Raw genomic sequence first — 24,086 nt, 5'->3', positions numbered from 1 at the left:
GTTCTGTTGACCTTTTTGAACCTGAAAATTGTGTTAGTTTCTCTATGAGATAGTAAAAGAAGGTTCAAATTGAACAGCTGCTGTCAACGGCCATTCTAAGCTGAATGTGCCTGCTCTCATCAGATCGCAGCAGATTAAGGCTTGGCAAGTACCAGCATGGGAGACTGGCTGGGAATCCCAAGTTCCGTTGACCTTTTTGAACCTGAAAATTGTGTTAGTTTCTCTATGAGATAGTAAAAGAAGGTTCAAACTGAACAGCTGCTGTCAACGGCCATTCTAAGCTGAATGTGCCTGCTCTCGTCAGATCGCAGCAGCAATGCAGCTTAAGGCTTGGCAAGTACCAGCATGGGAGACTGGCTGGGAATCCCAAGTTCCGTTGACCTTTTTGAACCTGAAAATTGTGTTAGTTTCTCTATGAGATAGTAAAAGAAAGTAGAAATTAGGCAGCTGCTGTCAACGGCCATTCTAAGCTGAATGTGCCTGCTCTCGTCAGATCGCAGCAGCAATGCAGCTTAAGGCTTGGCAAGTACCAGCATGGGAGACTGGCTGGGAATCCCATGTTCTGTTGACCTTTTTGAACCTGAAAATTGTGTTAGTTTCTCTATGAGATAGTAAAAGAAGGTTCAAATTGAACAGCTGCTGTCAACGGCCATTCTAAGCTGAATGTGCCTGCTCTCGTCAGATCGCAGCAGCAATGCAGCTTAAGGCTTGGCAAGTACCAGCATGGGAGACTGGCTGGGAATCCCATGTTCTGTTGACCTTTTTGAACCTGAAAATTGTGTTAGTTTCTCTATGAGATAGTAAAAGAAGGTTCAAATTGAACAGCTGCTGTCAACGGCCATTCTAAGCTGAATGTGCCTGCTCTCATCAGATCGCAGCAGCTTAAGGCTTGGCAAGTACCAGCATGGGAGACTGGCTGGGAATCCCAAGTTCCGTTGACCTTTTTGAACCTGAAAATTGTGTTAGTTTCTCTATGAGATAGTAAAAGAAGGTTCAAACTGAACAGCTGCTGTCAACGGCCATTCTAAGCTGAATGTGCCTGCTCTCGTCAGATCGCAGCAGCAATGCAGCTTAAGGCTTGGCAAGTACCAGCATGGGAGACTGGCTGGGAATCCCAAGTTCCGTTGACCTTTTTGAACCTGAAAATTGTGTTAGTTTCTCTATGAGATAGTAAAAGAAGGTTCAAATTGAACAGCTGCTGTCAACGGCCATTCTAAGCTGAATGTGCCTGCTCTCGTCAGATAGCAGCAGCAATGCAGCTTAAGGTTTGGCAAGTACCAGCATGGGAGACTGGCTGGGAATCCCAAGTTCCGTTGACCTTTTTGAACCTGAAAATTGCGTTAGTTTCTCTATGAGATAGTAAAAGAAAGTAGAAATTAGGCAGCTGCTGTCAACGGCCATTCTAAGCTGAATGTGCCTGCTCTCGTCAGATCGCAGCAGCAATGCAGCTTAAGGCTTGGCAAGTACCAGCATGGGATACTGGCTGGGAATCCCAAGTTCTGTTGACCTTTTTGAACCTGAAAATTGTGTTAGTTTCTCTATGAGATAGTAAAAGAAGGTTCAAAATGAACAGCTGCTGTCAACGGCCATTCTAAGCTGAATGTGCCTGCTCTCGTCAGATCGCAGCAGCTTAAGGCTTGGCAAGTACCAGCATGGGAGACTGGCTGGGAATCCCAAGTTCCGTTGACCTTTTTGAACCTGAAAATTGTGTTAGTTTCTCTATGAGATAGTAAAAGAAGGTTCAAACTGAACAGCTGCTGTCAACGGCCATTCTAAGCTGAATGTGCCTGCTCTCGTCAGATCGCAGCAGCAATGCAGCTTAAGGCTTGGCAAGTACCAGCATGGGAGACTGGCTGGGAATCCCAAGTTCCGTTGACCTTTTTGAACCTGAAAATTGTGTTAGTTTCTCTATGAGATAGTAAAAGAAGGTTCAAATTGAACAGCTGCTGTCAACAGCCATTCTAAGCTGAATGTGCCTGCTCTCGTCAGATCGCAGCAGCAATGCAGCTTAAGGCTTGGCAAGTACCAGCATGGGAGACTGGCTGGGAATTCCAAGTTCTGTTGACCTTTTTGAACCTGAAAATTGTGTTAGTTTCTCTATGAGATAGTAAAAGAAGGTTCAAATTGAACAGCTGCTGTCAACGGCCATTCTAAGCTGAATGTGCGTGCTCTTGTCGGATCACAGCAGCGATGCAGCTTAAGGCTTGGCAAGTACCAGCATGGGAGACTGGCTGCGAATCCCAAGTTCCGTTGACCTTTTTGAACCTGAAAATTGTGTTAGTTTCTCTATGGGATAGTAAAAGAAGGTTCAAACTGAACAGCGGCTGTCAACGGCCATTCTAAGCTGAATGTGCCTGCTCTCGTCAGATCGCAGCATCAATGCAGCTTAAGGCTTGGCAAGTACCAGCATGGGAGACTGGCTGGGAATCCCAAGTTCCGTTGACCTTTTTGAACCTGAAAATTGTGTTAGTTTCTCTATGAGATAGTAAAAGAAGGTTCAAATTGAACAGCTGCTGTCAACGGCCATTCTAAGCTGAATGTGCCTGCTCTCGTCAGATCGCAGCAGCAATGCAGCTTAAGGCTTGGCAAGTACCAGCATGGGAGACTGGCTGGGAATCCCAAGTTCCGTTGACCTTTTTGAACCTGAAAATTGTGTTAGTTTCTCTATGAGATAGTAAAAGAAAGTAGAAATTAGGCAGCTGCTGTCAACGGCCATTCTAAGCTGAATGTGCCTGCTCTCGTCAGATCGCAGCAGCAATGCAGCTTAAGGCTTGGCAAGTACCAGCATGGGAGACTGGCTGGGAATCCCAAGTTCTGTTGACCTTTTTGAACCTGAAAATTGTGTTAGTTTCTCTATGAGATAGTAAAAGAAGGTTCAAATTGAACAGCTGCTGTCAACGGCCATTCTAAGCTGAATGTGCCTGCTCTCATCAGATCGCAGCAGATTAAGGCTTGGCAAGTACCAGCATGGGAGACTGACTGGGAATCCCAAGTTCCGTTGACCTTTTTGAACCTGAAAATTGTGTTAGTTTCTCTATGAGATAGTAAAAGAAGGTTCAAACTGAACAGCTGCTGTCAACGGCCATTCTAAGCTGAATGTGCCTGCTCTCGTCAGATCGCAGCAGCAATGCAGCTTAAGGCTTGGCAAGTACCAGCATGGGAGACTGGCTGGGAATCCCAAGTTCTGTTGACCTTTTTGAACCTGAAAATTGTGTTAGTTTCTCTATGAGATAGTAAAAGAAGGTTCAAATTGAACAGCTGCTGTCAACGGCCATTCTAAGCTGAATGTGCCTGCTCTCGTCAGATCGCAGCAGCTTAAGGCTTGGCAAGTACCAGCATGGGAGACTGGCTGGGAATCCCAAGTTCCGTTGACCTTTTTGAACCTGAAAATTGTGTTAGTTTCTCTATGAGATAGTAAAAGAAGGTTCAAATTGAAGAGCTGCTGTCAACAGCCATTCTAAGCTGAATGTGCCTGCTCTCGTCAGATCGCAGCAGCAATGCAGCTTAAGGCTTGGCAAGTACAAGCATGGGAGACTGGCTGGGAATTCCAAGTTCTGTTGACCTTTTTGAACCTGAAAATTGTGTTAGTTTCTCTATGAGATAGTAAAAGAAGGTTCAAATTGAACAGCTGCTGTCAACGGCCATTCTAAGCTGAATGTGCCTGCTCTCGTCAGATCGCAGCATCAATGCAGCTTAAGGCTTGGCAAGTACCAGCATGGGAGACTGGCTGGGAATCCCAAGTTCCGTTGACCTTTTTGAACCTGAAAATTGTGTTAGTTTCTCTATGAGATAGTAAAGGAAGGTTCAAATTGAACAGCTGCTGTCAACGGCCATTCTAAGCTGAATGTGCGTGCTCTTGTCGGATCACAGCAGCGATGCAGCTTAAGGCTTGGCAAGTACCAGCATGGGAGACTGGCTGCGAATCCCAAGTTCCGTTGACCTTTTTGAACCTGAAAATTGTGTTAGTTTCTCTATGAGATAGTAAAAGAAGGTTCAAACTGAACAGCTGCTGTCAACGGCCATTCTAAGCTGAATGTGCCTGCTCTCGTCAGATCGCAGCATCAATGCAGCTTAAGGCTTGGCAAGTACCAGCATGGGAGACTGGCTGGGAATCCCAAGTTCCGTTGACCTTTTTGAACCTGAAAATTGTGTTAGTTTCTCTATGAGATAGTAAAAGAAGGTTCAAATTGAACAGCTGCTGTCAACGGCCATTCTAAGCTGAATGTGCCTGCTCTCGTCAGATCGCAGCAGCAATGCAGCTTAAGGCTTGGCAAGTACCAGCATGGGAGACTGGCTGGGAATCCCAAGTTCCGTTGACCTTTTTGAACCTGAAAATTGTGTTAGTTTCTCTATGAGATAGTAAAAGAAAGTAGAAATTAGGCAGCTGCTGTCAACGGCCATTCTAAGCTGAATGTGCCTGCTCTCGTCAGATCGCAGCAGCAATGCAGCTTAAGGCTTGGCAAGTACCAGCATGGGAGACTGGCTGGGAATCCCAAGTTCTGTTGACCTTTTTGAACCTGAAAATTGTGTTAGTTTCTCTATGAGATAGTAAAAGAAGGTTCAAATTGAACAGCTGCTGTCAACGGCCATTCTAAGCTGAATGTGCCTGCTCTCATCAGATCGCAGCAGATTAAGGCTTGGCAAGTACCAGCATGGGAGACTGACTGGGAATCCCAAGTTCCGTTGACCTTTTTGAACCTGAAAATTGTGTTAGTTTCTCTATGAGATAGTAAAAGAAGGTTCAAACTGAACAGCTGCTGTCAACGGCCATTCTAAGCTGAATGTGCCTGCTCTCGTCAGATCGCAGCAGCAATGCAGCTTAAGGCTTGGCAAGTACCAGCATGGGAGACTGGCTGGGAATCCCAAGTTCTGTTGACCTTTTTGAACCTGAAAATTGTGTTAGTTTCTCTATGAGATAGTAAAAGAAGGTTCAAATTGAACAGCTGCTGTCAACGGCCATTCTAAGCTGAATGTGCCTGCTCTCATCAGATCGCAGCAGCTTAAGGCTTGGCAAGTACCAGCATGGGAGACTGGCTGGGAATCCCAAGTTCCGTTGACCTTTTTGAACCTGAAAATTGTGTTAGTTTCTCTATGAGATAGTAAAAGAAGGTTCAAATTGAACAGCTGCTGTCAACGGCCATTCTAAGCTGAATGTGCCTGCTCTCGTCAGATAGCAGCAGCAATGCAGCTTAAGGTTTGGCAAGTACCAGCATGGGAGACTGGCTGGGAATCCCAAGTTCCGTTGACCTTTTTGAACCTGAAAATTGCGTTAGTTTCTCTATGAGATAGTAAAAGAAAGTAGAAATTAGGCAGCTGCTGTCAACGGCCATTCTAAGCTGAATGTGCCTGCTCTCGTCAGATCGCAGCAGCAATGCAGCTTAAGGCTTGGCAAGTACCAGCATGGGATACTGGCTGGGAATCCCAAGTTCTGTTGACCTTTTTGAACCTGAAAATTGTGTTAGTTTCTCTATGAGATAGTAAAAGAAGGTTCAAAATGAACAGCTGCTGTCAACGGCCATTCTAAGCTGAATGTGCCTGCTCTCGTCAGATCGCAGCAGCTTAAGGCTTGGCAAGTACCAGCATGGGAGACTGGCTGGGAATCCCAAGTTCCGTTGACCTTTTTGAACCTGAAAATTGTGTTAGTTTCTCTATGAGATAGTAAAAGAAGGTTCAAACTGAACAGCTGCTGTCAACGGCCATTCTAAGCTGAATGTGCCTGCTCTCGTCAGATCGCAGCAGCAATGCAGCTTAAGGCTTGGCAAGTACCAGCATGGGAGACTGGCTGGGAATCCCAAGTTCCGTTGACCTTTTTGAACCTGAAAATTGTGTTAGTTTCTCTATGAGATAGTAAAAGAAGGTTCAAATTGAACAGCTGCTGTCAACAGCCATTCTAAGCTGAATGTGCCTGCTCTCGTCAGATCGCAGCAGCAATGCAGCTTAAGGCTTGGCAAGTACCAGCATGGGAGACTGGCTGGGAATTCCAAGTTCTGTTGACCTTTTTGAACCTGAAAATTGTGTTAGTTTCTCTATGAGATAGTAAAAGAAGGTTCAAATTGAACAGCTGCTGTCAACGGCCATTCTAAGCTGAATGTGCGTGCTCTTGTCGGATCACAGCAGCGATGCAGCTTAAGGCTTGGCAAGTACCAGCATGGGAGACTGGCTGCGAATCCCAAGTTCCGTTGACCTTTTTGAACCTGAAAATTGTGTTAGTTTCTCTATGGGATAGTAAAAGAAGGTTCAAACTGAACAGCGGCTGTCAACGGCCATTCTAAGCTGAATGTGCCTGCTCTCGTCAGATCGCAGCATCAATGCAGCTTAAGGCTTGGCAAGTACCAGCATGGGAGACTGGCTGGGAATCCCAAGTTCCGTTGACCTTTTTGAACCTGAAAATTGTGTTAGTTTCTCTATGAGATAGTAAAAGAAGGTTCAAATTGAACAGCTGCTGTCAACGGCCATTCTAAGCTGAATGTGCCTGCTCTCGTCAGATCGCAGCAGCAATGCAGCTTAAGGCTTGGCAAGTACCAGCATGGGAGACTGGCTGGGAATCCCAAGTTCCGTTGACCTTTTTGAACCTGAAAATTGTGTTAGTTTCTCTATGAGATAGTAAAAGAAAGTAGAAATTAGGCAGCTGCTGTCAACGGCCATTCTAAGCTGAATGTGCCTGCTCTCGTCAGATCGCAGCAGCAATGCAGCTTAAGGCTTGGCAAGTACCAGCATGGGAGACTGGCTGGGAATCCCAAGTTCTGTTGACCTTTTTGAACCTGAAAATTGTGTTAGTTTCTCTATGAGATAGTAAAAGAAGGTTCAAATTGAACAGCTGCTGTCAACGGCCATTCTAAGCTGAATGTGCCTGCTCTCATCAGATCGCAGCAGATTAAGGCTTGGCAAGTACCAGCATGGGAGACTGACTGGGAATCCCAAGTTCCGTTGACCTTTTTGAACCTGAAAATTGTGTTAGTTTCTCTATGAGATAGTAAAAGAAGGTTCAAACTGAACAGCTGCTGTCAACGGCCATTCTAAGCTGAATGTGCCTGCTCTCGTCAGATCGCAGCAGCAATGCAGCTTAAGGCTTGGCAAGTACCAGCATGGGAGACTGGCTGGGAATCCCAAGTTCTGTTGACCTTTTTGAACCTGAAAATTGTGTTAGTTTCTCTATGAGATAGTAAAAGAAGGTTCAAATTGAACAGCTGCTGTCAACGGCCATTCTAAGCTGAATGTGCCTGCTCTCGTCAGATCGCAGCAGCTTAAGGCTTGGCAAGTACCAGCATGGGAGACTGGCTGGGAATCCCAAGTTCCGTTGACCTTTTTGAACCTGAAAATTGTGTTAGTTTCTCTATGAGATAGTAAAAGAAGGTTCAAATTGAAGAGCTGCTGTCAACAGCCATTCTAAGCTGAATGTGCCTGCTCTCGTCAGATCGCAGCAGCAATGCAGCTTAAGGCTTGGCAAGTACAAGCATGGGAGACTGGCTGGGAATTCCAAGTTCTGTTGACCTTTTTGAACCTGAAAATTGTGTTAGTTTCTCTATGAGATAGTAAAAGAAGGTTCAAATTGAACAGCTGCTGTCAACGGCCATTCTAAGCTGAATGTGCCTGCTCTCGTCAGATCGCAGCATCAATGCAGCTTAAGGCTTGGCAAGTACCAGCATGGGAGACTGGCTGGGAATCCCAAGTTCCGTTGACCTTTTTGAACCTGAAAATTGTGTTAGTTTCTCTATGAGATAGTAAAGGAAGGTTCAAATTGAACAGCTGCTGTCAACGGCCATTCTAAGCTGAATGTGCGTGCTCTTGTCGGATCACAGCAGCGATGCAGCTTAAGGCTTGGCAAGTACCAGCATGGGAGACTGGCTGCGAATCCCAAGTTCCGTTGACCTTTTTGAACCTGAAAATTGTGTTAGTTTCTCTATGAGATAGTAAAAGAAGGTTCAAACTGAACAGCTGCTGTCAACGGCCATTCTAAGCTGAATGTGCCTGCTCTCGTCAGATCGCAGCATCAATGCAGCTTAAGGCTTGGCAAGTACCAGCATGGGAGACTGGCTGGGAATCCCAAGTTCCGTTGACCTTTTTGAACCTGAAAATTGTGTTAGTTTCTCTATGAGATAGTAAAAGAAGGTTCAAATTGAACAGCTGCTGTCAACGGCCATTCTAAGCTGAATGTGCCTGCTCTCGTCAGATCGCAGCAGCAATGCAGCTTAAGGCTTGGCAAGTACCAGCATGGGAGACTGGCTGGGAATCCCAAGTTCCGTTGACCTTTTTGAACCTGAAAATTGTGTTAGTTTCTCTATGAGATAGTAAAAGAAAGTAGAAATTAGGCAGCTGCTGTCAACGGCCATTCTAAGCTGAATGTGCCTGCTCTCGTCAGATCGCAGCAGCAATGCAGCTTAAGGCTTGGCAAGTACCAGCATGGGAGACTGGCTGGGAATCCCAAGTTCTGTTGACCTTTTTGAACCTGAAAATTGTGTTAGTTTCTCTATGAGATAGTAAAAGAAGGTTCAAATTGAACAGCTGCTGTCAACGGCCATTCTAAGCTGAATGTGCCTGCTCTCATCAGATCGCAGCAGATTAAGGCTTGGCAAGTACCAGCATGGGAGACTGACTGGGAATCCCAAGTTCCGTTGACCTTTTTGAACCTGAAAATTGTGTTAGTTTCTCTATGAGATAGTAAAAGAAGGTTCAAACTGAACAGCTGCTGTCAACGGCCATTCTAAGCTGAATGTGCCTGCTCTCGTCAGATCGCAGCAGCAATGCAGCTTAAGGCTTGGCAAGTACCAGCATGGGAGACTGGCTGGGAATCCCAAGTTCTGTTGACCTTTTTGAACCTGAAAATTGTGTTAGTTTCTCTATGAGATAGTAAAAGAAGGTTCAAATTGAACAGCTGCTGTCAACGGCCATTCTAAGCTGAATGTGCCTGCTCTCATCAGATCGCAGCAGCTTAAGGCTTGGCAAGTACCAGCATGGGAGACTGGCTGGGAATCCCAAGTTCCGTTGACCTTTTTGAACCTGAAAATTGTGTTAGTTTCTCTATGAGATAGTAAAAGAAGGTTCAAACTGAACAGCTGCTGTCAACGGCCATTCTAAGCTGAATGTGCCTGCTCTCGTCAGATCGCAGCAGCAATGCAGCTTAAGGCTTGGCAAGTACCAGCATGGGAGACTGGCTGGGAATCCCAAGTTCCGTTGACCTTTTTGAACCTGAAAATTGTGTTAGTTTCTCTATGAGATAGTAAAAGAAGGTTCAAATTGAACAGCTGCTGTCAACGGCCATTCTAAGCTGAATGTGCGTGCTCTTGTCGGATCACAGCAGCGATGCAGCTTAAGGCTTGGCAAGTACCAGCATGGGAGACTGGCTGCGAATCCCAAGTTCCGTTGACCTTTTTGAACCTGAAAATTGTGTTAGTTTCTCTATGAGATAGTAAAAGAAGGTTCAAACTGAACAGCTGCTGTCAACGGCCATTCTAAGCTGAATGTGCCTGCTCTCGTCAGATCGCAGCATCAATGCAGCTTAAGGCTTGGCAAGTACCAGCATGGGAGACTGGCTGGGAATCCCAAGTTCCGTTGACCTTTTTGAACCTGAAAATTGTGTTAGTTTCTCTATGAGATAGTAAAAGAAGGTTCAAATTGAACAGCTGCTGTCAACGGCCATTCTAAGCTGAATGTGCCTGCTCTCGTCAGATCGCAGCAGCAATGCAGCTTAAGGCTTGGCAAGTACCAGCATGGGAGACTGGCTGGGAATCCCAAGTTCCGTTGACCTTTTTGAACCTGAAAATTGTGTTAGTTTCTCTATGAGATAGTAAAAGAAAGTAGAAATTAGGCAGCTGCTGTCAACGGCCATTCTAAGCTGAATGTGCCTGCTCTCGTCAGATCGCAGCAGCAATGCAGCTTAAGGCTTGGCAAGTACCAGCATGGGAGACTGGCTGGGAATCCCAAGTTCTGTTGACCTTTTTGAACCTGAAAATTGTGTTAGTTTCTCTATGAGATAGTAAAAGAAGGTTCAAATTGAACAGCTGCTGTCAACGGCCATTCTAAGCTGAATGTGCCTGCTCTCATCAGATCGCAGCAGATTAAGGCTTGGCAAGTACCAGCATGGGAGACTGACTGGGAATCCCAAGTTCCGTTGACCTTTTTGAACCTGAAAATTGTGTTAGTTTCTCTATGAGATAGTAAAAGAAGGTTCAAACTGAACAGCTGCTGTCAACGGCCATTCTAAGCTGAATGTGCCTGCTCTCGTCAGATCGCAGCAGCAATGCAGCTTAAGGCTTGGCAAGTACCAGCATGGTAGACTGGCTGGGAATCCCAAGTTCTGTTGACCTTTTTGAACCTGAAAATTGTGTTAGTTTCTCTATGAGATAGTAAAAGAAGGTTCAAATTGAACAGCTGCTGTCAACGGCCATTCTAAGCTGAATGTGCCTGCTCTCATCAGATCGCAGCAGCTTAAGGCTTGGCAAGTACCAGCATGGGAGACTGGCTGGGAATCCCAAGTTCCGTTGACCTTTTTGAACCTGAAAATTGTGTTAGTTTCTCTATGAGATAGTAAAAGAAGGTTCAAACTGAACAGCTGCTGTCAACGGCCATTCTAAGCTGAATGTGCCTGCTCTCGTCAGATAGCAGCAGCAATGCAGCTTAAGGCTTGGCAAGTACCAGCATGGGAGACTGGCAGGGAATCCCAAGTTCCGTTGACCTTTTTGAACCTGAAAATTGTGTTAGTTTCTCTATGAGATAGTAAAAGAAGGTTCAAATTGAACAGCCGCTGTCAACGGCCATTCTAAGCTGAATGTGCGTGCTCTTGTCGGATCACAGCAGCGATGCAGCTTAAGGCTTGGCAAGTACCAGCATGGGAGACTGCCTGCGAATCCTAAGTTCCGTTGACCTTTTTGAACCTGAAAATTGTGTTAGTTTCTCTATGAGATAGTAAAAGAAGGTTCAAACTGAACAGCTGCTGTCAACGGCCATTCTAAGCTGAATGTGCCTGCTCTCGTCAGATCGCAGCAGCAATGCAGCTTAAGGCTTGGCAAGTACCAGCATGGGAGACTGGCTGGGAATCCCAAGTTCCGTTGACCTTTTTGAACCTGAAAATTGTGTTAGTTTCTCTATGAGATAGTAAAAGAAAGTAGAAATTAGGCAGCTGCTGTCAACGGCCATTCTAAGCTGAATGTGCCTGCTCTCGTCAGATCGCAGCAGCAATGCAGCTTAAGGCTTGGCAAGTACCAGCATGGGAGACTGGCTGGGAATCCCAAGTTCTGTTGACCTTTTTGAACCTGAAAATTGTGTTAGTTTCTCTATGAGATAGTAAAAGAAGGTTCAAATTGAACAGCTGCTGTCAACGGCCATTCTAAGCTGAATGTGCCTGCTCTCATCAGATCGCAGCAGCTTAAGGCTTGGCAAGTACCAGCATGGGAGACTGGCTGGGAATCCCAAGTTCCGTTGACCTTTTTGAACCTGAAAATTGTGTTAGTTTCTCTATGAGATAGTAAAAGAAGGTTCAAATTGAACAGCTGCTGTCAACAGCCATTCTAAGCTGAATGTGCCTGCTCTCGTCAGATCGCAGCAGCTTAAGGCTTGGCAAGTACCAGCATGGGAGACTGGCTGGGAATCCCAAGTTCCGTTGACCTTTTTGAACCTGAAAATTGTGTTAGTTTCTCTATGAGATAGTAAAAGAAGGTTCAAATTGAACAGCTGCTGTCAACAGCCATTCTAAGCTGAATGTGCCTGCTCTCGTCAGATCGCAGCAGCTTAAGGCTTGGCAAGTACCAGCATGGGAGACTGGCTGGGAATCCCAAGTTCCGTTGACCTTTTTGAACCTGAAAATTGTGTTAGTTTCTCTATGAGATAGTAAAAGAAGGTTCAAATTGAACAGCTGCTGTCAACGGCCATTCTAAGCTGAATGTGCCTGCTCTCGTCAGATCGCAGCAGCAATGCAGCTTAAGGCTTGGCAAGTACCAGCATGGGAGACTGGCTGGGAATCCCAAGTTCCGTTGACCTTTTTGAACCTGAAAATTGTGTTAGTTTCTCTATGGGATAGTAAAAGAAGGTTCAAATTGAACAGCTGCTGTCAACGGCCATTCTAAGCTGAATGTGCCTGCTCTCGTCAGATCGCAGCAGCAATGCAGCTTAAGGCTTGGCAAGTACCAGCATGGGAGACTGGCTGGAAATCCCAAGTTCTGTTGACCTTTTTGAATCTGAAAATTGTGTTAGTTTTTCTATGAGATAGTAAAAGAAAGTTCAAATTGAACAGCTGCTGTCAACGGCCATTCTAAGCTGAATGTGCCTGCTCTCGTCAGATCGCAGCAGCAATGCAGCTTAAGGCTTGGCAAGTACCAGCATGGGAGACTGGCTGGGAATCCCAAGTTCTGTTGACCTTTTTGAACCTGAAAATTGTGTTAGTTTCTCTATGAGATAGTAAAAGAAGGTTCAAATTGAACAGCTGCTGTCAACGGCCATTCTAAGCTGAATGTGCCTGCTCTCGTCAGATCGCAGCAACAATGCAGCTTAAGGCTTGGCAAGTACCAGCATGGGAGACTGGCTGGGAATCCCAAGTTCCGTTGACCTTTTTGAACCTGAAAATTGTGTTAGTTTCTCTATGGCATAGTAAAAGAAGGTTCAAATTGAACAGCTGCTGTCAACGGCCATTCTAAGCTGAATGTGCCTGCTCTCGTCAGATCGCAGCAGCAATGCAGCTTAAGGCTTGGCAAGTACCAGCATGGGAGACTGGCTGGAAATCCCAAGTTCTGTTGACCTTTTTGAATCTGAAAATTGTGTTAGTTTTTCTATGAGATAGTAAAAGAAAGTTCAAATTGAACAGCTGCTGTCAACGGCCATTCTAAGCTGAATGTGCCTGCTCTCGTCAGATCGCAGCAGCAATGCAGCTTAAGGCTTGGCAAGTACCAGCATGGGAGACTGGCTGGAAATCCCAAGTTCTGTTGACCTTTTTGAATCTGAAAATTGTGTTAGTTTTTCTATGAGATAGTAAAAGAAAGTTCAAATTGAACAGCTGCTGTCAATGGCCATTCTAAGCTGAATGTGCCTGCTCTCGTCAGATCGCAGCAGCTTAAGGCTTGGCAAGTACCACCATGGGAGACTGGCTGGGAATCCCAAGTTCCGTTGACCTTTTTGAACCTGAAAATTGTGTTAGTTTCTCTATGAGATAGTAAAAGAAGGTTCAAATTGAACAGCTGCTGTCAACGGCCATTCTAAGCTGAATGTGCCTGCTCTCATCAGATCGCAGCAGCAATGTAGCTTAAGGCTTGGCAAGTACCAGCATGGGAGACTGGCTGGGAATCCCAAGTTCCGTTGACCTTTTTGAACCTGAAAATTGTGTTAGTTTCTCTATGAGATAGTAAAAGAAGGTTCAAATTGAACAGCTGCTGTCAACGGCCATTCTAAGCTGAATGTGCCTGCTCTCGTCAGATCGCAGCAGCAATGCAGCTTAAGGCTTGGCAAGTACCAGCATGGGAGACTGGCTGGGAATCCCAAGTTCCGTTGACCTTTTTGAACCTGAAAATTGTTAGTTTCTCTGTCAAAGATGGTAAAAGAAGGTTCAAATTGAACAGCTGCTGTCAACGGCCATTCTAAGCTGAATGTGCCTGCTCTCGTCAGATCGCAGCAGCAATGCAGCTTAAGGCTTGGCAAGTAACAGCATGGGAGACTGGCTGGGAATCCCAAGTTCCGTTGACCTTTTTGAACCTGAAAATTGTGTTAGTTTCTCTATGAGATAGTAAAAGAAGGTTCAAATTGAACAGCTGCTGTCAACGGCCATTCTAAGCTGAATGTGCCTGCTCTCGTCAGATCGCAGCAGCAATGCAGCTTAAGGCTTGGCAAGTACCAGCATGGGAGACTGGCTGGGAATCCCAAGTTCTGTTGACCTTTTTGAACCTGAAAATTGTGTTAGTTTCTCTATGAGATAGTAAAAGAAGGTTCAAATTGAACAGCTGCTGTCAACGGCCATTCTAAGCTGAATGTGCCTGCTCTCGTCAGATAGCAGCAGCAATGCAGCTTAAGGCTTGGCAAGTACCAGCATGGGAGACTGGCTGGGAATCCCAAGTTCCGTTGACCTTTTTGAACCTGAAAATTGTGTTAGTTTCTCTATGAGATAGTAAAAGAAGGTTCAAATTGAACGGCTGCTGTCAACAGCCATTCTAAGCTGAATGTGCGTGCTCTTGTCGGATCACAGCAGCGATGCAGCTTAAGGCTTGGCAAGTACCAGCATGGGAGACTGGCTGCGAATCCCAAGTTCCGTTGACCTTTTTGAACCTGAAAATTGTGTTAGTTTCTCTATGAGATAGTAAAAGAAGGTTCAAACTGAACAGCTGCTGTCAACAGCCATTCTAAGCTGAATGTGCCTGCTCTCGTCAGATCGCAGCATCAATGCAGCTTAAGGCTTGGCAAGTACCAGCATGGGAGACTGGCTGGGAATCCCAAGTTCCGTTGACCTTTTTGAACCTGAAAATTGTGTTAGTTTCTCTATGAGATAGTAAAAGAAGGTTCAAATTGAACAGCTGCTGTCAACGGCCTTTCTAAGCTGAATGTGTGTGCTCTTGTCAGATCGCAGCAGCGATGCAGCTTAAGGCTTGGCAAGTACCATCATGGGAGACTGGCTGCGAATCCCAAGTTCCGTTGACCTTTTTGAACCTGAAAATTGTGTTAGTTTCTCTATGAGATAGTAAAAGAAGGTTCAAACTGAACAGCTGCTGTCAACGGCCATTCTAAGCTGAATGTGCCTGCTCTCGTCAGATCGCAGCATCAATGCAGCTTAAGGCTTGGCAAGTACCAGCATGGGAGACTGGCTGGGAATCCCAAGTTCCGTTGACCTTTTTGAACCTGAAAATTGTGTTAGTTTCTCTATGAGATAGTAAAAGAAGGTTCAAATTGAACAGCTGCTGTCAACGGCCATTCTAAGCTGAATGTGCCTGCTCTCGTCAGATCGCAGCAGCAATGCAGCTTAAGGCTTGGCAAGTACCAGCATGGGAGACTGGCTGGGAATCCCAAGTTCCGTTGACCTTTTTGAACCTGAAAATTGTGTTAGTTTCTCTATGAGATAGTAAAAGAAAGTAGAAATTAGGCAGCTGCTGTCAACGGCCATTCTAAGCTGAATGTGCCTGCTCTCGTCAGATCGCAGCAGCAATGCAGCTTAAGGCTTGGCAAGTACCAGCATGGGAGACTGGCTGGGAATCCCAAGTTCTGTTGACCTTTTTGAACCTGAAAATTGTGTTAGTTTCTCTATGAGATAGTAAAAGAAGGTTCAAATTGAACAGCTGCTGTCAACGGCCATTCTAAGCTGAATGTGCCTGCTCTCATCAGATCGCAGCAGATTAAGGCTTGGCAAGTACCAGCATGGGAGACTGGCTGGGAATCCCAAGTTCCGTTGACCTTTTTGAACCTGAAAATTGTGTTAGTTTCTCTATGAGATAGTAAAAGAAGGTTCAAACTGAACAGCTGCTGTCAACGGCCATTCTAAGCTGAATGTGCCTGCTCTCGTCAGATCGCAGCAGCAATGCAGCTTAAGGCTTGGCAAGTACCAGCATGGGAGACTGGCTGGGAATCCCAAGTTCCGTTGACCTTTTTGAACCTGAAAATTGTGTTAGTTTCTCTATGAGATAGTAAAAGAAAGTTGAAATTAGGCAGCTGCTGTCAACGGCCATTCTAAGCTGAATGTGCCTGCTCTCGTCAGATCGCAGCAGCAATGCAGCTTAAGGCTTGGCAAGTACCAGCATGGGAGACTGGCTGGGAATCCCATGTTCTGTTGACCTTTTTGAACCTGAAAATTGTGTTAGTTTCTCTATGAGATAGTAAAAGAAGGTTCAAATTGAACAGCTGCTGTCAACGGCCATTCTAAGCTGAATGTGCCTGCTCTCATCAGATCGCAGCAGCTTAAGGCTTGGCAAGTACCAGCATGGGAGACTGGCTGGGAATCCCAAGTTCCGTTGACCTTTTTGAACCTGAAAATTGTGTTAGTTTCTCTATGAGATAGTAAAAGAAGGTTCAAACTGAACAGCTGCTGTCAACGGCCATTCTAAGCTGAATGTGCCTGCTCTCGTCAGATCGCAGCAGCAATGCAGCTTAAGGCTTGGCAAGTACCAGCATGGGAGACTGGCTGGGAATCCCAAGTTCCGTTGACCTTTTTGAACCTGAAAATTGTGTTAGTTTCTCTATGAGATAGTAAAAGAAGGTTCAAATTGAACAGCTGCTGTCAACGGCCATTCTAAGCTGAATGTGCCTGCTCTCGTCAGATAGCAGCAGCAATGCAGCTTAAGGTTTGGCAAGTACCAGCATGGGAGACTGGCTGGGAATCCCAAGTTCCGTTGACCTTTTTGAACCTGAAAATTGTGTTAGTTTCTCTATGAGATAGTAAAAGAAAGTAGAAATTAGGCAGCTGCTGTCAACGGCCATTCTAAGCTGAATGTGCCTGCTCTCGTCAGATCGCAGCAGCAATGCAGCTTAAGGCTTGGCAAGTACCAGCATGGGATACTGGCTGGGAATCCCAAGTTCTGTTGACCTTTTTGAACCTGAAAATTGTGTTAGTTTCTCTATGAGATAGTAAAAGAAGGTTCAAAATGAACAGCTGCTGTCAACGGCCATTCTAAGCTGAATGTGCCTGCTCTCGTCAGATCGCAGCAGCTTAAGGCTTGGCAAGTACCAGCATGGGAGACTGGCTGGGAATCCCAAGTTCCGTTGACCTTTTTGAACCTGAAAATTGTGTTAGTTTCTCTATGAGATAGTAAAAGAAGGTTCAAACTGAACAGCTGCTGTCAACGGCCATTCTAAGCTGAATGTGCCTGCTCTCGTCAGATCGCAGCAGCAATGCAGCTTAAGGCTTGGCAAGTACCAGCATGGGAGACTGGCTGGGAATCCCAAGTTCCGTTGACCTTTTTGAACCTGAAAATTGTGTTAGTTTCTCTATGAGATAGTAAAAGAAGGTTCAAATTGAACAGCTGCTGTCAACAGCCATTCTAAGCTGAATGTGCCTGCTCTCGTCAGATCGCAGCAGCAATGCAGCTTAAGGCTTGGCAAGTACCAGCATGGGAGACTGGCTGGGAATTCCAAGTTCTGTTGACCTTTTTGAACCTGAAAATTGTGTTAGTTTCTCTATGAGATAGTAAAAGAAGGTTCAAATTGAACAGCTGCTGTCAACGGCCATTCTAAGCTGAATGTGCGTGCTCTTGTCGGATCACAGCAGCGATGCAGCTTAAGGCTTGGCAAGTACCAGCATGGGAGACTGGCTGCGAATCCCAAGTTCCGTTGACCTTTTTGAACCTGAAAATTGTGTTAGTTTCTCTATGGGATAGTAAAAGAAGGTTCAAACTGAACAGCGGCTGTCAACGGCCATTCTAAGCTGAATGTGCCTGCTCTCGTCAGATCGCAGCATCAATGCAGCTTAAGGCTTGGCAAGTACCAGCATGGGAGACTGGCTGGGAATCCCAAGTTCCGTTGACCTTTTTGAACCTGAAAATTGTGTTAGTTTCTCTATGAGATAGTAAAAGAAGGTTCAAATTGAACAGCTGCTGTCAACGGCCATTCTAAGCTGAATGTGCCTGCTCTCGTCAGATCGCAGCAGCAATGCAGCTTAAGGCTTGGCAAGTACCAGCATGGGAGACTGGCTGGGAATCCCAAGTTCCGTTGACCTTTTTGAACCTGAAAATTGTGTTAGTTTCTCTATGAGATAGTAAAAGAAAGTAGAAATTAGGCAGCTGCTGTCAACGGCCATTCTAAGCTGAATGTGCCTGCTCTCGTCAGATCGCAGCAGCAATGCAGCTTAAGGCTTGGCAAGTACCAGCATGGGAGACTGGCTGGGAATCCCAAGTTCTGTTGACCTTTTTGAACCTGAAAATTGTGTTAGTTTCTCTATGAGATAGTAAAAGAAGGTTCAAATTGAACAGCTGCTGTCAACGGCCATTCTAAGCTGAATGTGCGTGCTCTTGTCGGATCACAGCAGCGATGCAGCTTAAGGCTTGGCAAGTACCAGCATGGGAGACTGGCTGCGAATCCCAAGTTCCGTTGACCTTTTTGAACCTGAAAATTGTGTTAGTTTCTCTATGAGATAGTAAAAGAAGGTTCAAACTGAACAGCTGCTGTCAACGGCCATTCTAAGCTGAATGTGCCTGCTCTCGTCAGATCGCAGCAGCAATGCAGCTTAAGGCTTGGCAAGTACCAGCATGGGAGACTGGCTGGGAATCCCAAGTTCTGTTGACCTTTTTGAACCTGAAAATTGTGTTAGTTTCTCTATGAGATAGTAAAAGAAGGTTCAAATTGAACAGCTGCTGTCAACGGCCATTCTAAGCTGAATGTGCCTGCTCTCATCAGATCGCAGCAGCTTAAGGCTTGGCAAGTACCAGCATGGGAGACTGGCTGGGAATCCCAAGTTCCGTTGACCTTTTTGAACCTGAAAATTGTGTTAGTTTCTCTATGAGATAGTAAAAGAAGGTTCAAACTGAACAGCTGCTGTCAACGGCCATTCTAAGCTGAATGTGCCTGCTCTCGTCAGATCGCAGCAGAAATGCAGCTTAAGGCTTGGCAAGTACCAGCATGGGAGACTGGCTGGGAATCCCAAGTTCCGTTGACCTTTTTGAACCTGAAAATTGTGTTAGTTTCTCTATGAGATAGTAAAAGAAGGTTCAAATTGAACAGCTGCTGTCAACGGCCATTCTAAGCTGAATGTGCCTGCTCTCGTCAGATAGCAGCAGCAATGCAGCTTAAGGCTTGGCAAGTACCAGCATGGGAGACTGGCAGGGAATCCCAAGTTCCGTTGACCTTTTTGAACCTGAAAATTGTGTTAGTTTCTCTATGAGATAGTAAAAGAAGGTTCAAATTGAACAGCCGCTGTCAACGGCCATTCTAAGCTGAATGTGCGTGCTCTTGTCGGATCACAGCAGCGATGCAGCTTAAGGCTTGGCAAGTACCAGCATGGGAGACTGCCTGCGAATTCTAAGTTCCGTTGACCTTTTTGAACCTGAAAATTGTGTTAGTTTCTCTATGAGATAGTAAAAGAAGGTTCAAACTGAACAGCTGCTGTCAACGGCCATTCTAAGCTGAATGTGCCTGCTCTCGTCAGATCGCAGCAGCAATGCAGCTTAAGGCTTGGCAAGTACCAGCATGGGAGACTGGCTGGAAATCCCAAGTTCTGTTGACCTTTTTGAACCTGAAAATTGTGTTAGTTTCTCTATGAGATAGTAAAAGAAGGTTCAAATTGAACAGCTGCTGTCAACGGCCATTCTAAGCTGAATGTGCCTGCTCTCATCAGATCGCAGCAGCTTAAGGCTTGGCAAGTACCAGCATGGGAGACTGGCTGGGAATCCCAAGTTCCGTTGACCTTTTTGAACCTGAAAATTGTGTTAGTTTCTCTATGAGATAGTAAAAGAAGGTTCAAACTGAACAGCTGCTGTCAACGGCCATTCTAAGCTGAATGTGCCTGCTCTCGTCAGATCGCAGCAGCAATGCAGCTTAAGGCTTGGCAAGTACCAGCATGGGAGACTGGCTGGGAATCCCAAGTTCCGTTGACCTTTTTGAACCTGAAAATTGTGTTAGTTTCTCTATGAGATAGTAAAAGAAGGTTCAAATTGAACAGCTGCTGTCAACGGCCATTCTAAGCTGAATGTGCCTGCTCTCGTCAGATAGCAGCAGCAATGCAGCTTAAGGCTTGGCAAGTACCAGCATGGGAGACTGGCAGGGAATCCCAAGTTCCGTTGACCTTTTTGAACCTGAAAATTGTGTTAGTTTCTCTATGAGATAGTAAAAGAAGGTTCAAATTGAACAGCCGCTGTCAACGGCCATTCTAAGCTGAATGTGCGTGCTCTTGTCGGATCACAGCAGCGATGCAGCTTAAGGCTTGGCAAGTACCAGCATGGGAGACTGCCTGCGAATCCTAAGTTCCGTTGACCTTTTTGAACCTGAAAATTGTGTTAGTTTCTCTATGAGATAGTAAAAGAAGGTTCAAACTGAACAGCTGCTGTCAACGGCCATTCTAAGCTGAATGTGCCTGCTCTCGTCAGATCGCAGCAGCAATGCAGCTTAAGGCTTGGCAAGTACCAGCATGGGAGACTGGCTGGGAATCCCAAGTTCCGTTGACCTTTTTGAACCTGAAAATTGTGTTAGTTTCTCTATGAGATAGTAAAAGAAAGTAGAAATTAGGCAGCTGCTGTCAACGGCCATTCTAAGCTGAATGTGCCTGCTCTCGTCAGATCGCAGCAGCAATGCAGCTTAAGGCTTGGCAAGTACCAGCATGGGAGACTGGCTGGGAATCCCAAGTTCTGTTGACCTTTTTGAACCTGAAAATTGTGTTAGTTTCTCTATGAGATAGTAAAAGAAGGTTCAAATTGAACAGCTGCTGTCAACGGCCATTCTAAGCTGAATGTGCCTGCTCTCGTCAGATCGCAGCAGCTTAAGGCTTGGCAAGTACCAGCATGGGAGACTGGCTGGGAATCCCAAGTTCCGTTGACCTTTTTGAACCTGAAAATTGTGTTAGTTTCTCTATGAGATAGTAAAAGAAGGTTCAAACTGAACAGCTGCTGTCAACGGCCATTCTAAGCTGAATGTGCCTGCTCTCGTCAGATCGCAGCAGCAATGCAGCTTAAGGCTTGGCAAGTACCAGCATGGGAGACTGGCTGGGAATCCCAAGTTCCGTTGACCTTTTTGAACCTGAAAATTGTGTTAGTTTCTCTATGAGATAGTAAAAGAAGGTTCAAATTGAAGAGCTGCTGTCAACAGCCATTCTAAGCTGAATGTGCCTGCTCTCGTCAGATCGCAGCAGCAATGCAGCTTAAGGCTTGGCAAGTACAAGCATGGGAGACTGGCTGGGAATTCCAAGTTCTGTTGACCTTTTTGAACCTGAAAATTGTGTTAGTTTCTCTATGAGATAGTAAAAGAAGGTTCAAATTGAACAGCTGCTGTCAACGGCCATTCTAAGCTGAATGTGCCTGCTCTCGTCAGATCGCAGCATCAATGCAGCTTAAGGCTTGGCAAGTACCAGCATGGGAGACTGGCTGGGAATCCCAAGTTCCGTTGACCTTTTTGAACCTGAAAATTGTGTTAGTTTCTCTATGAGATAGTAAAAGAAGGTTCAAATTGAACAGCTGCTGTCAACGGCCATTCTAAGCTGAATGTGCGTGCTCTTGTCGGATCACAGCAGCGATGCAGCTTAAGGCTTGGCAAGTACCAGCATGGGAGACTGGCTGCGAATCCCAAGTTCCGTTGACCTTTTTGAACCTGAAAATTGTGTTAGTTTCTCTATGAGATAGTAAAAGAAGGTTCAAACTGAACAGCTGCTGTCAACGGCCATTCTAAGCTGAATGTGCCTGCTCTCGTCAGATCGCAGCATCAATGCAGCTTAAGGCTTGGCAAGTACCAGCATGGGAGACTGGCTGGGAATACCAAGTTCCGTTGACCTTTTTGAACCTGAAAATTGTGTTAGTTTCTCTATGAGATAGTAAAAGAAGGTTCAAATTGAACAGCTGCTGTCAACGGCCATTCTAAGCTGAATGTGCCTGCTCTCGTCAGATCGCAGCAGCAATGCAGCTTAAGGCTTGGCAAGTACCAGCATGGGAGACTGGCTGGGAATCCCAAGTTCCGTTGACCTTTTTGAACCTGAAAATTGTGTTAGTTTCTCTATGAGATAGTAAAAGAAAGTAGAAATTAGGCAGCTGCTGTCAACGGCCATTCTAAGCTGAATGTGCCTGCTCTCGTCAGATCGCAGCAGCAATGCAGCTTAAGGCTTGGCAAGTACCAGCATGGGAGACTGGCTGGGAATCCCAAGTTCTGTTGACCTTTTTGAACCTGAAAATTGTGTTAGTTTCTCTATGAGATAGTAAAAGAAGGTTCAAATTGAACAGCTGCTGTCAACGGCCATTCTAAGCTGAATGTGCCTGCTCTCATCAGATCGCAGCAGATTAAGGCTTGGCAAGTACCAGCATGGGAGACTGGCTGGGAATCCCAAGTTCCGTTGACCTTTTTGAACCTGAAAATTGTGTTAGTTTCTCTATGAGATAGTAAAAGAAGGTTCAAACTGAACAGCTGCTGTCAACGGCCATTCTAAGCTGAATGTGCCTGCTCTCGTCAGATCGCAGCAGCAATGCAGCTTAAGGCTTGGCAAGTACCAGCATGGGAGACTGGCTGGGAATCCCAAGTTCCGTTGACCTTTTTGAACCTGAAAATTGTGTTAGTTTCTCTATGAGATAGTAAAAGAAAGTAGAAATTAGGCAGCTGCTGTCAACGGCCATTCTAAGCTGAATGTGCCTGCTCTCATCAGATCGCAGCAGCTTAAGGCTTGGCAAGTACCAGCATGGGAGACTGGCTGGGAATCCCAAGTTCCGTTGACCTTTTTGAACCTGAAAATTGTGTTAGTTTCTCTATGAGATAGTAAAAGAAGGTTCAAACTGAACAGCTGCTGTCAACGGCCATTCTAAGCTGAATGTGCCTGCTCTCGTCAGATCGCAGCAGCAATGCAGCTTAAGGCTTGGCAAGTACCAGCATGGGAGACTGGCTGGGAATCCCAAGTTCCGTTGACCTTTTTGAACCTGAAAATTGTGTTAGTTTCTCTATGAGATAGTAAAAGAAGGTTCAAATTGAACAGCTGCTGTCAACAGCCATTCTAAGCTGAATGTGCCTGCTCTCGTCAGATCGCAGCAGCTTAAGGCTTGGCAAGTACCAGCATGGGAGACTGGCTGGGAATCCCAAGTTCCGTTGACCTTTTTGAACCTGAAAATTGTGTTAGTTTCTCTATGAGATAGTAAAAGAAGGTTCAAATTGAACAGCTGCTGTCAACGGCCATTCTAAGCTGAATGTGCCTGCTCTCGTCAGATCGCAGCAGCAATGCAGCTTAAGGCTTGGCAAGTACCAGCATGGGAGACTGGCTGGGAATCCCAAGTTCCGTTGACCTTTTTGAACATGAAAATTGTTAGTTTCTCTGTCAAAGATGGTAAAAGAAGGTTCAAATTGAACAGCTGCTGTCAACGGCCATTCTAAGCTGAATGTGCCTGCTCTCGTCAGATCGCAGCAGCAATGCAGCTTAAGGCTTGGCAAGTACCAGCATGGGAGACTGGCTGGGAATCCCAAGTTCTGTTGACCTTTTTGAACCTGAAAATTGTGTTAGTTTCTCTATGAGATAGTAAAAGAAGGTTCAAATTGAACAGCTGCTGTCAACGGCCATTCTAAGCTGAATGTGCCTGCTCTCGTCAGATCGCAGCAGCTTAAGGCTTGGCAAGTACCAGCATGGGAGACTGGCTGGGAATCCCAAGTTCCGTTGACCTTTTTGAACCTGAAAATTGTGTTAGTTTCTCTATGACATAGTAAAAGAAGGTTCAAATTGAACAGCTGCTGTCAACGGCCATTCTAAGCTGAATGTGCCTGCTCTCATCAGATCGCAGCAGCAATGTAGCTTAAGGCTTGGCAAGTACCAGCATGGGAGACTGGCTGGGAATCCCAAGTTCCGTTGACCTTTTTGAACCTGAAAATTGTGTTAGTTTCTCTATGAGATAGTAAAAGAAGGTTCAAATTGAACAGCTGCTGTCAACGGCCATTCTAAGCTGAATGTGCCTGCTCTCGTCAGATCGCAGCAGCAATGCAGCTTAAGGCTTGGCAAGTACCAGCATGGGAGACTGGCTGGGAATCCCAAGTTCCGTTGACCTTTTTGAACCTGAAAATTGTTAGTTTCTCTGTCAAAGATGGTAAAAGAAGGTTCAAATTGAACAGCTGCTGTCAACGGCCATTCTAAGCTGAATGTGCCTGCTCTCGTCAGATCGCAGCAGCAATGTAGCTTTAGGCTTGGCAAGTATCAGCATGGGAGACTGGCTGGGAATCCCAAGTTCCGTTGACCTTTTTGAACCTGAAAATTGTTAGTTTCTCTGTCAAAGATGGTAAAAGAAGGTTCAAATTGAACAGCTGCTGTCAACGGCCATTCTAAGCTGAATGTGCCTGCTCTCGTCAGATCGCAGCAGCAATGCAGCTTAAGGCTTGGCAAGTACCAGCATGGGAGACTGGCTGGGAATCCCAAGTTCTGTTGACCTTTTTGAACCTGAAAATTGTGTTAGTTTCTCTATGAGATAGTAAAAGAAGGTTCAAATTGAACAGCTGCTGTCAACGGCCATTCTAAGCTGAATGTGCCTGCTCTC

The 24,086-nt window shown here is 45.6% G+C and overlaps 70 pseudogenes; all 70 read left to right on the top strand.

Annotated features, from left to right (window-relative positions):
• Positions 1–4,759: 4,759 nt before the first annotated feature.
• On the top strand, positions 4,760–4,878 carry LOC140080202 (5S ribosomal RNA; annotated as a pseudogene).
• A 251-nt stretch (positions 4,879–5,129) lies between these two features.
• LOC140096312 (5S ribosomal RNA) lies at positions 5,130–5,248 on the top strand (annotated as a pseudogene).
• Positions 5,249–5,318: 70 nt separating this feature from the next.
• LOC140085234 (5S ribosomal RNA) lies at positions 5,319–5,437 on the top strand (annotated as a pseudogene).
• Positions 5,438–5,688: 251 nt separating this feature from the next.
• On the top strand, positions 5,689–5,807 carry LOC140099397 (5S ribosomal RNA; annotated as a pseudogene).
• Positions 5,808–5,877: 70 nt separating this feature from the next.
• LOC140078643 (5S ribosomal RNA) lies at positions 5,878–5,996 on the top strand (annotated as a pseudogene).
• A 259-nt stretch (positions 5,997–6,255) lies between these two features.
• LOC140084200 (5S ribosomal RNA) lies at positions 6,256–6,374 on the top strand (annotated as a pseudogene).
• Positions 6,375–6,444: 70 nt separating this feature from the next.
• Positions 6,445–6,563, top strand: LOC140099396 (5S ribosomal RNA; annotated as a pseudogene).
• Positions 6,564–6,633: 70 nt separating this feature from the next.
• Positions 6,634–6,752, top strand: LOC140080201 (5S ribosomal RNA; annotated as a pseudogene).
• A 251-nt stretch (positions 6,753–7,003) lies between these two features.
• Positions 7,004–7,122, top strand: LOC140080200 (5S ribosomal RNA; annotated as a pseudogene).
• Positions 7,123–7,373: 251 nt separating this feature from the next.
• Positions 7,374–7,492, top strand: LOC140087849 (5S ribosomal RNA; annotated as a pseudogene).
• Positions 7,493–7,562: 70 nt separating this feature from the next.
• On the top strand, positions 7,563–7,681 carry LOC140084199 (5S ribosomal RNA; annotated as a pseudogene).
• A 259-nt stretch (positions 7,682–7,940) lies between these two features.
• Positions 7,941–8,059, top strand: LOC140084198 (5S ribosomal RNA; annotated as a pseudogene).
• A 70-nt stretch (positions 8,060–8,129) lies between these two features.
• Positions 8,130–8,248, top strand: LOC140099395 (5S ribosomal RNA; annotated as a pseudogene).
• Positions 8,249–8,318: 70 nt separating this feature from the next.
• On the top strand, positions 8,319–8,437 carry LOC140080199 (5S ribosomal RNA; annotated as a pseudogene).
• A 251-nt stretch (positions 8,438–8,688) lies between these two features.
• Positions 8,689–8,807, top strand: LOC140080198 (5S ribosomal RNA; annotated as a pseudogene).
• Positions 8,808–9,058: 251 nt separating this feature from the next.
• On the top strand, positions 9,059–9,177 carry LOC140099393 (5S ribosomal RNA; annotated as a pseudogene).
• A 259-nt stretch (positions 9,178–9,436) lies between these two features.
• On the top strand, positions 9,437–9,555 carry LOC140084197 (5S ribosomal RNA; annotated as a pseudogene).
• Positions 9,556–9,625: 70 nt separating this feature from the next.
• On the top strand, positions 9,626–9,744 carry LOC140099392 (5S ribosomal RNA; annotated as a pseudogene).
• Positions 9,745–9,814: 70 nt separating this feature from the next.
• On the top strand, positions 9,815–9,933 carry LOC140080197 (5S ribosomal RNA; annotated as a pseudogene).
• Positions 9,934–10,184: 251 nt separating this feature from the next.
• LOC140087546 (5S ribosomal RNA) lies at positions 10,185–10,303 on the top strand (annotated as a pseudogene).
• A 251-nt stretch (positions 10,304–10,554) lies between these two features.
• On the top strand, positions 10,555–10,673 carry LOC140095007 (5S ribosomal RNA; annotated as a pseudogene).
• Positions 10,674–10,932: 259 nt separating this feature from the next.
• LOC140099391 (5S ribosomal RNA) lies at positions 10,933–11,051 on the top strand (annotated as a pseudogene).
• A 70-nt stretch (positions 11,052–11,121) lies between these two features.
• On the top strand, positions 11,122–11,240 carry LOC140080196 (5S ribosomal RNA; annotated as a pseudogene).
• A 613-nt stretch (positions 11,241–11,853) lies between these two features.
• Positions 11,854–11,972, top strand: LOC140099390 (5S ribosomal RNA; annotated as a pseudogene).
• A 70-nt stretch (positions 11,973–12,042) lies between these two features.
• On the top strand, positions 12,043–12,161 carry LOC140090636 (5S ribosomal RNA; annotated as a pseudogene).
• A 70-nt stretch (positions 12,162–12,231) lies between these two features.
• Positions 12,232–12,350, top strand: LOC140080195 (5S ribosomal RNA; annotated as a pseudogene).
• A 70-nt stretch (positions 12,351–12,420) lies between these two features.
• LOC140086067 (5S ribosomal RNA) lies at positions 12,421–12,539 on the top strand (annotated as a pseudogene).
• Positions 12,540–12,609: 70 nt separating this feature from the next.
• Positions 12,610–12,728, top strand: LOC140090634 (5S ribosomal RNA; annotated as a pseudogene).
• Positions 12,729–12,798: 70 nt separating this feature from the next.
• LOC140090633 (5S ribosomal RNA) lies at positions 12,799–12,917 on the top strand (annotated as a pseudogene).
• Positions 12,918–13,168: 251 nt separating this feature from the next.
• On the top strand, positions 13,169–13,287 carry LOC140082272 (5S ribosomal RNA; annotated as a pseudogene).
• Positions 13,288–13,357: 70 nt separating this feature from the next.
• LOC140099388 (5S ribosomal RNA) lies at positions 13,358–13,476 on the top strand (annotated as a pseudogene).
• A 70-nt stretch (positions 13,477–13,546) lies between these two features.
• On the top strand, positions 13,547–13,665 carry LOC140091434 (5S ribosomal RNA; annotated as a pseudogene).
• Positions 13,666–13,735: 70 nt separating this feature from the next.
• On the top strand, positions 13,736–13,854 carry LOC140080194 (5S ribosomal RNA; annotated as a pseudogene).
• Positions 13,855–13,924: 70 nt separating this feature from the next.
• LOC140089763 (5S ribosomal RNA) lies at positions 13,925–14,043 on the top strand (annotated as a pseudogene).
• A 259-nt stretch (positions 14,044–14,302) lies between these two features.
• LOC140095255 (5S ribosomal RNA) lies at positions 14,303–14,421 on the top strand (annotated as a pseudogene).
• A 259-nt stretch (positions 14,422–14,680) lies between these two features.
• On the top strand, positions 14,681–14,799 carry LOC140084196 (5S ribosomal RNA; annotated as a pseudogene).
• A 70-nt stretch (positions 14,800–14,869) lies between these two features.
• Positions 14,870–14,988, top strand: LOC140099387 (5S ribosomal RNA; annotated as a pseudogene).
• Positions 14,989–15,058: 70 nt separating this feature from the next.
• On the top strand, positions 15,059–15,177 carry LOC140080193 (5S ribosomal RNA; annotated as a pseudogene).
• A 251-nt stretch (positions 15,178–15,428) lies between these two features.
• On the top strand, positions 15,429–15,547 carry LOC140099386 (5S ribosomal RNA; annotated as a pseudogene).
• Positions 15,548–15,617: 70 nt separating this feature from the next.
• LOC140087799 (5S ribosomal RNA) lies at positions 15,618–15,736 on the top strand (annotated as a pseudogene).
• A 251-nt stretch (positions 15,737–15,987) lies between these two features.
• On the top strand, positions 15,988–16,106 carry LOC140099385 (5S ribosomal RNA; annotated as a pseudogene).
• Positions 16,107–16,176: 70 nt separating this feature from the next.
• Positions 16,177–16,295, top strand: LOC140096311 (5S ribosomal RNA; annotated as a pseudogene).
• A 70-nt stretch (positions 16,296–16,365) lies between these two features.
• Positions 16,366–16,484, top strand: LOC140085233 (5S ribosomal RNA; annotated as a pseudogene).
• A 251-nt stretch (positions 16,485–16,735) lies between these two features.
• On the top strand, positions 16,736–16,854 carry LOC140099384 (5S ribosomal RNA; annotated as a pseudogene).
• A 70-nt stretch (positions 16,855–16,924) lies between these two features.
• Positions 16,925–17,043, top strand: LOC140078642 (5S ribosomal RNA; annotated as a pseudogene).
• A 259-nt stretch (positions 17,044–17,302) lies between these two features.
• Positions 17,303–17,421, top strand: LOC140084194 (5S ribosomal RNA; annotated as a pseudogene).
• Positions 17,422–17,491: 70 nt separating this feature from the next.
• Positions 17,492–17,610, top strand: LOC140099383 (5S ribosomal RNA; annotated as a pseudogene).
• Positions 17,611–17,680: 70 nt separating this feature from the next.
• Positions 17,681–17,799, top strand: LOC140080191 (5S ribosomal RNA; annotated as a pseudogene).
• A 259-nt stretch (positions 17,800–18,058) lies between these two features.
• Positions 18,059–18,177, top strand: LOC140080190 (5S ribosomal RNA; annotated as a pseudogene).
• Positions 18,178–18,428: 251 nt separating this feature from the next.
• Positions 18,429–18,547, top strand: LOC140083551 (5S ribosomal RNA; annotated as a pseudogene).
• Positions 18,548–18,617: 70 nt separating this feature from the next.
• Positions 18,618–18,736, top strand: LOC140095004 (5S ribosomal RNA; annotated as a pseudogene).
• Positions 18,737–18,995: 259 nt separating this feature from the next.
• On the top strand, positions 18,996–19,114 carry LOC140090632 (5S ribosomal RNA; annotated as a pseudogene).
• A 251-nt stretch (positions 19,115–19,365) lies between these two features.
• On the top strand, positions 19,366–19,484 carry LOC140099381 (5S ribosomal RNA; annotated as a pseudogene).
• Positions 19,485–19,554: 70 nt separating this feature from the next.
• On the top strand, positions 19,555–19,673 carry LOC140095003 (5S ribosomal RNA; annotated as a pseudogene).
• A 259-nt stretch (positions 19,674–19,932) lies between these two features.
• On the top strand, positions 19,933–20,051 carry LOC140099380 (5S ribosomal RNA; annotated as a pseudogene).
• Positions 20,052–20,121: 70 nt separating this feature from the next.
• Positions 20,122–20,240, top strand: LOC140080188 (5S ribosomal RNA; annotated as a pseudogene).
• Positions 20,241–20,491: 251 nt separating this feature from the next.
• On the top strand, positions 20,492–20,610 carry LOC140099379 (5S ribosomal RNA; annotated as a pseudogene).
• Positions 20,611–20,680: 70 nt separating this feature from the next.
• On the top strand, positions 20,681–20,799 carry LOC140087847 (5S ribosomal RNA; annotated as a pseudogene).
• A 70-nt stretch (positions 20,800–20,869) lies between these two features.
• On the top strand, positions 20,870–20,988 carry LOC140084193 (5S ribosomal RNA; annotated as a pseudogene).
• Positions 20,989–21,247: 259 nt separating this feature from the next.
• On the top strand, positions 21,248–21,366 carry LOC140082382 (5S ribosomal RNA; annotated as a pseudogene).
• Positions 21,367–21,436: 70 nt separating this feature from the next.
• On the top strand, positions 21,437–21,555 carry LOC140099376 (5S ribosomal RNA; annotated as a pseudogene).
• A 70-nt stretch (positions 21,556–21,625) lies between these two features.
• Positions 21,626–21,744, top strand: LOC140080187 (5S ribosomal RNA; annotated as a pseudogene).
• Positions 21,745–21,995: 251 nt separating this feature from the next.
• On the top strand, positions 21,996–22,114 carry LOC140099375 (5S ribosomal RNA; annotated as a pseudogene).
• Positions 22,115–22,365: 251 nt separating this feature from the next.
• Positions 22,366–22,484, top strand: LOC140099373 (5S ribosomal RNA; annotated as a pseudogene).
• A 251-nt stretch (positions 22,485–22,735) lies between these two features.
• Positions 22,736–22,854, top strand: LOC140099372 (5S ribosomal RNA; annotated as a pseudogene).
• A 70-nt stretch (positions 22,855–22,924) lies between these two features.
• Positions 22,925–23,043, top strand: LOC140080186 (5S ribosomal RNA; annotated as a pseudogene).
• A 251-nt stretch (positions 23,044–23,294) lies between these two features.
• Positions 23,295–23,413, top strand: LOC140082271 (5S ribosomal RNA; annotated as a pseudogene).
• Positions 23,414–23,483: 70 nt separating this feature from the next.
• Positions 23,484–23,602, top strand: LOC140099371 (5S ribosomal RNA; annotated as a pseudogene).
• Positions 23,603–23,672: 70 nt separating this feature from the next.
• LOC140092869 (5S ribosomal RNA) lies at positions 23,673–23,791 on the top strand (annotated as a pseudogene).
• Positions 23,792–23,861: 70 nt separating this feature from the next.
• On the top strand, positions 23,862–23,980 carry LOC140080185 (5S ribosomal RNA; annotated as a pseudogene).
• Positions 23,981–24,086: the final 106 nt, after the last annotated feature.

The sequence above is a fragment of the Engystomops pustulosus genome, chromosome 9 (assembly GCF_040894005.1).
Source record: "Engystomops pustulosus chromosome 9, aEngPut4.maternal, whole genome shotgun sequence".
NCBI classification, from domain to species: Eukaryota; Metazoa; Chordata; class Amphibia; order Anura; family Leptodactylidae; genus Engystomops; species Engystomops pustulosus.
Note: the sequence above shows the minus strand (reverse complement) of the source record. Positions and strands in the feature narration are given on the sequence as shown.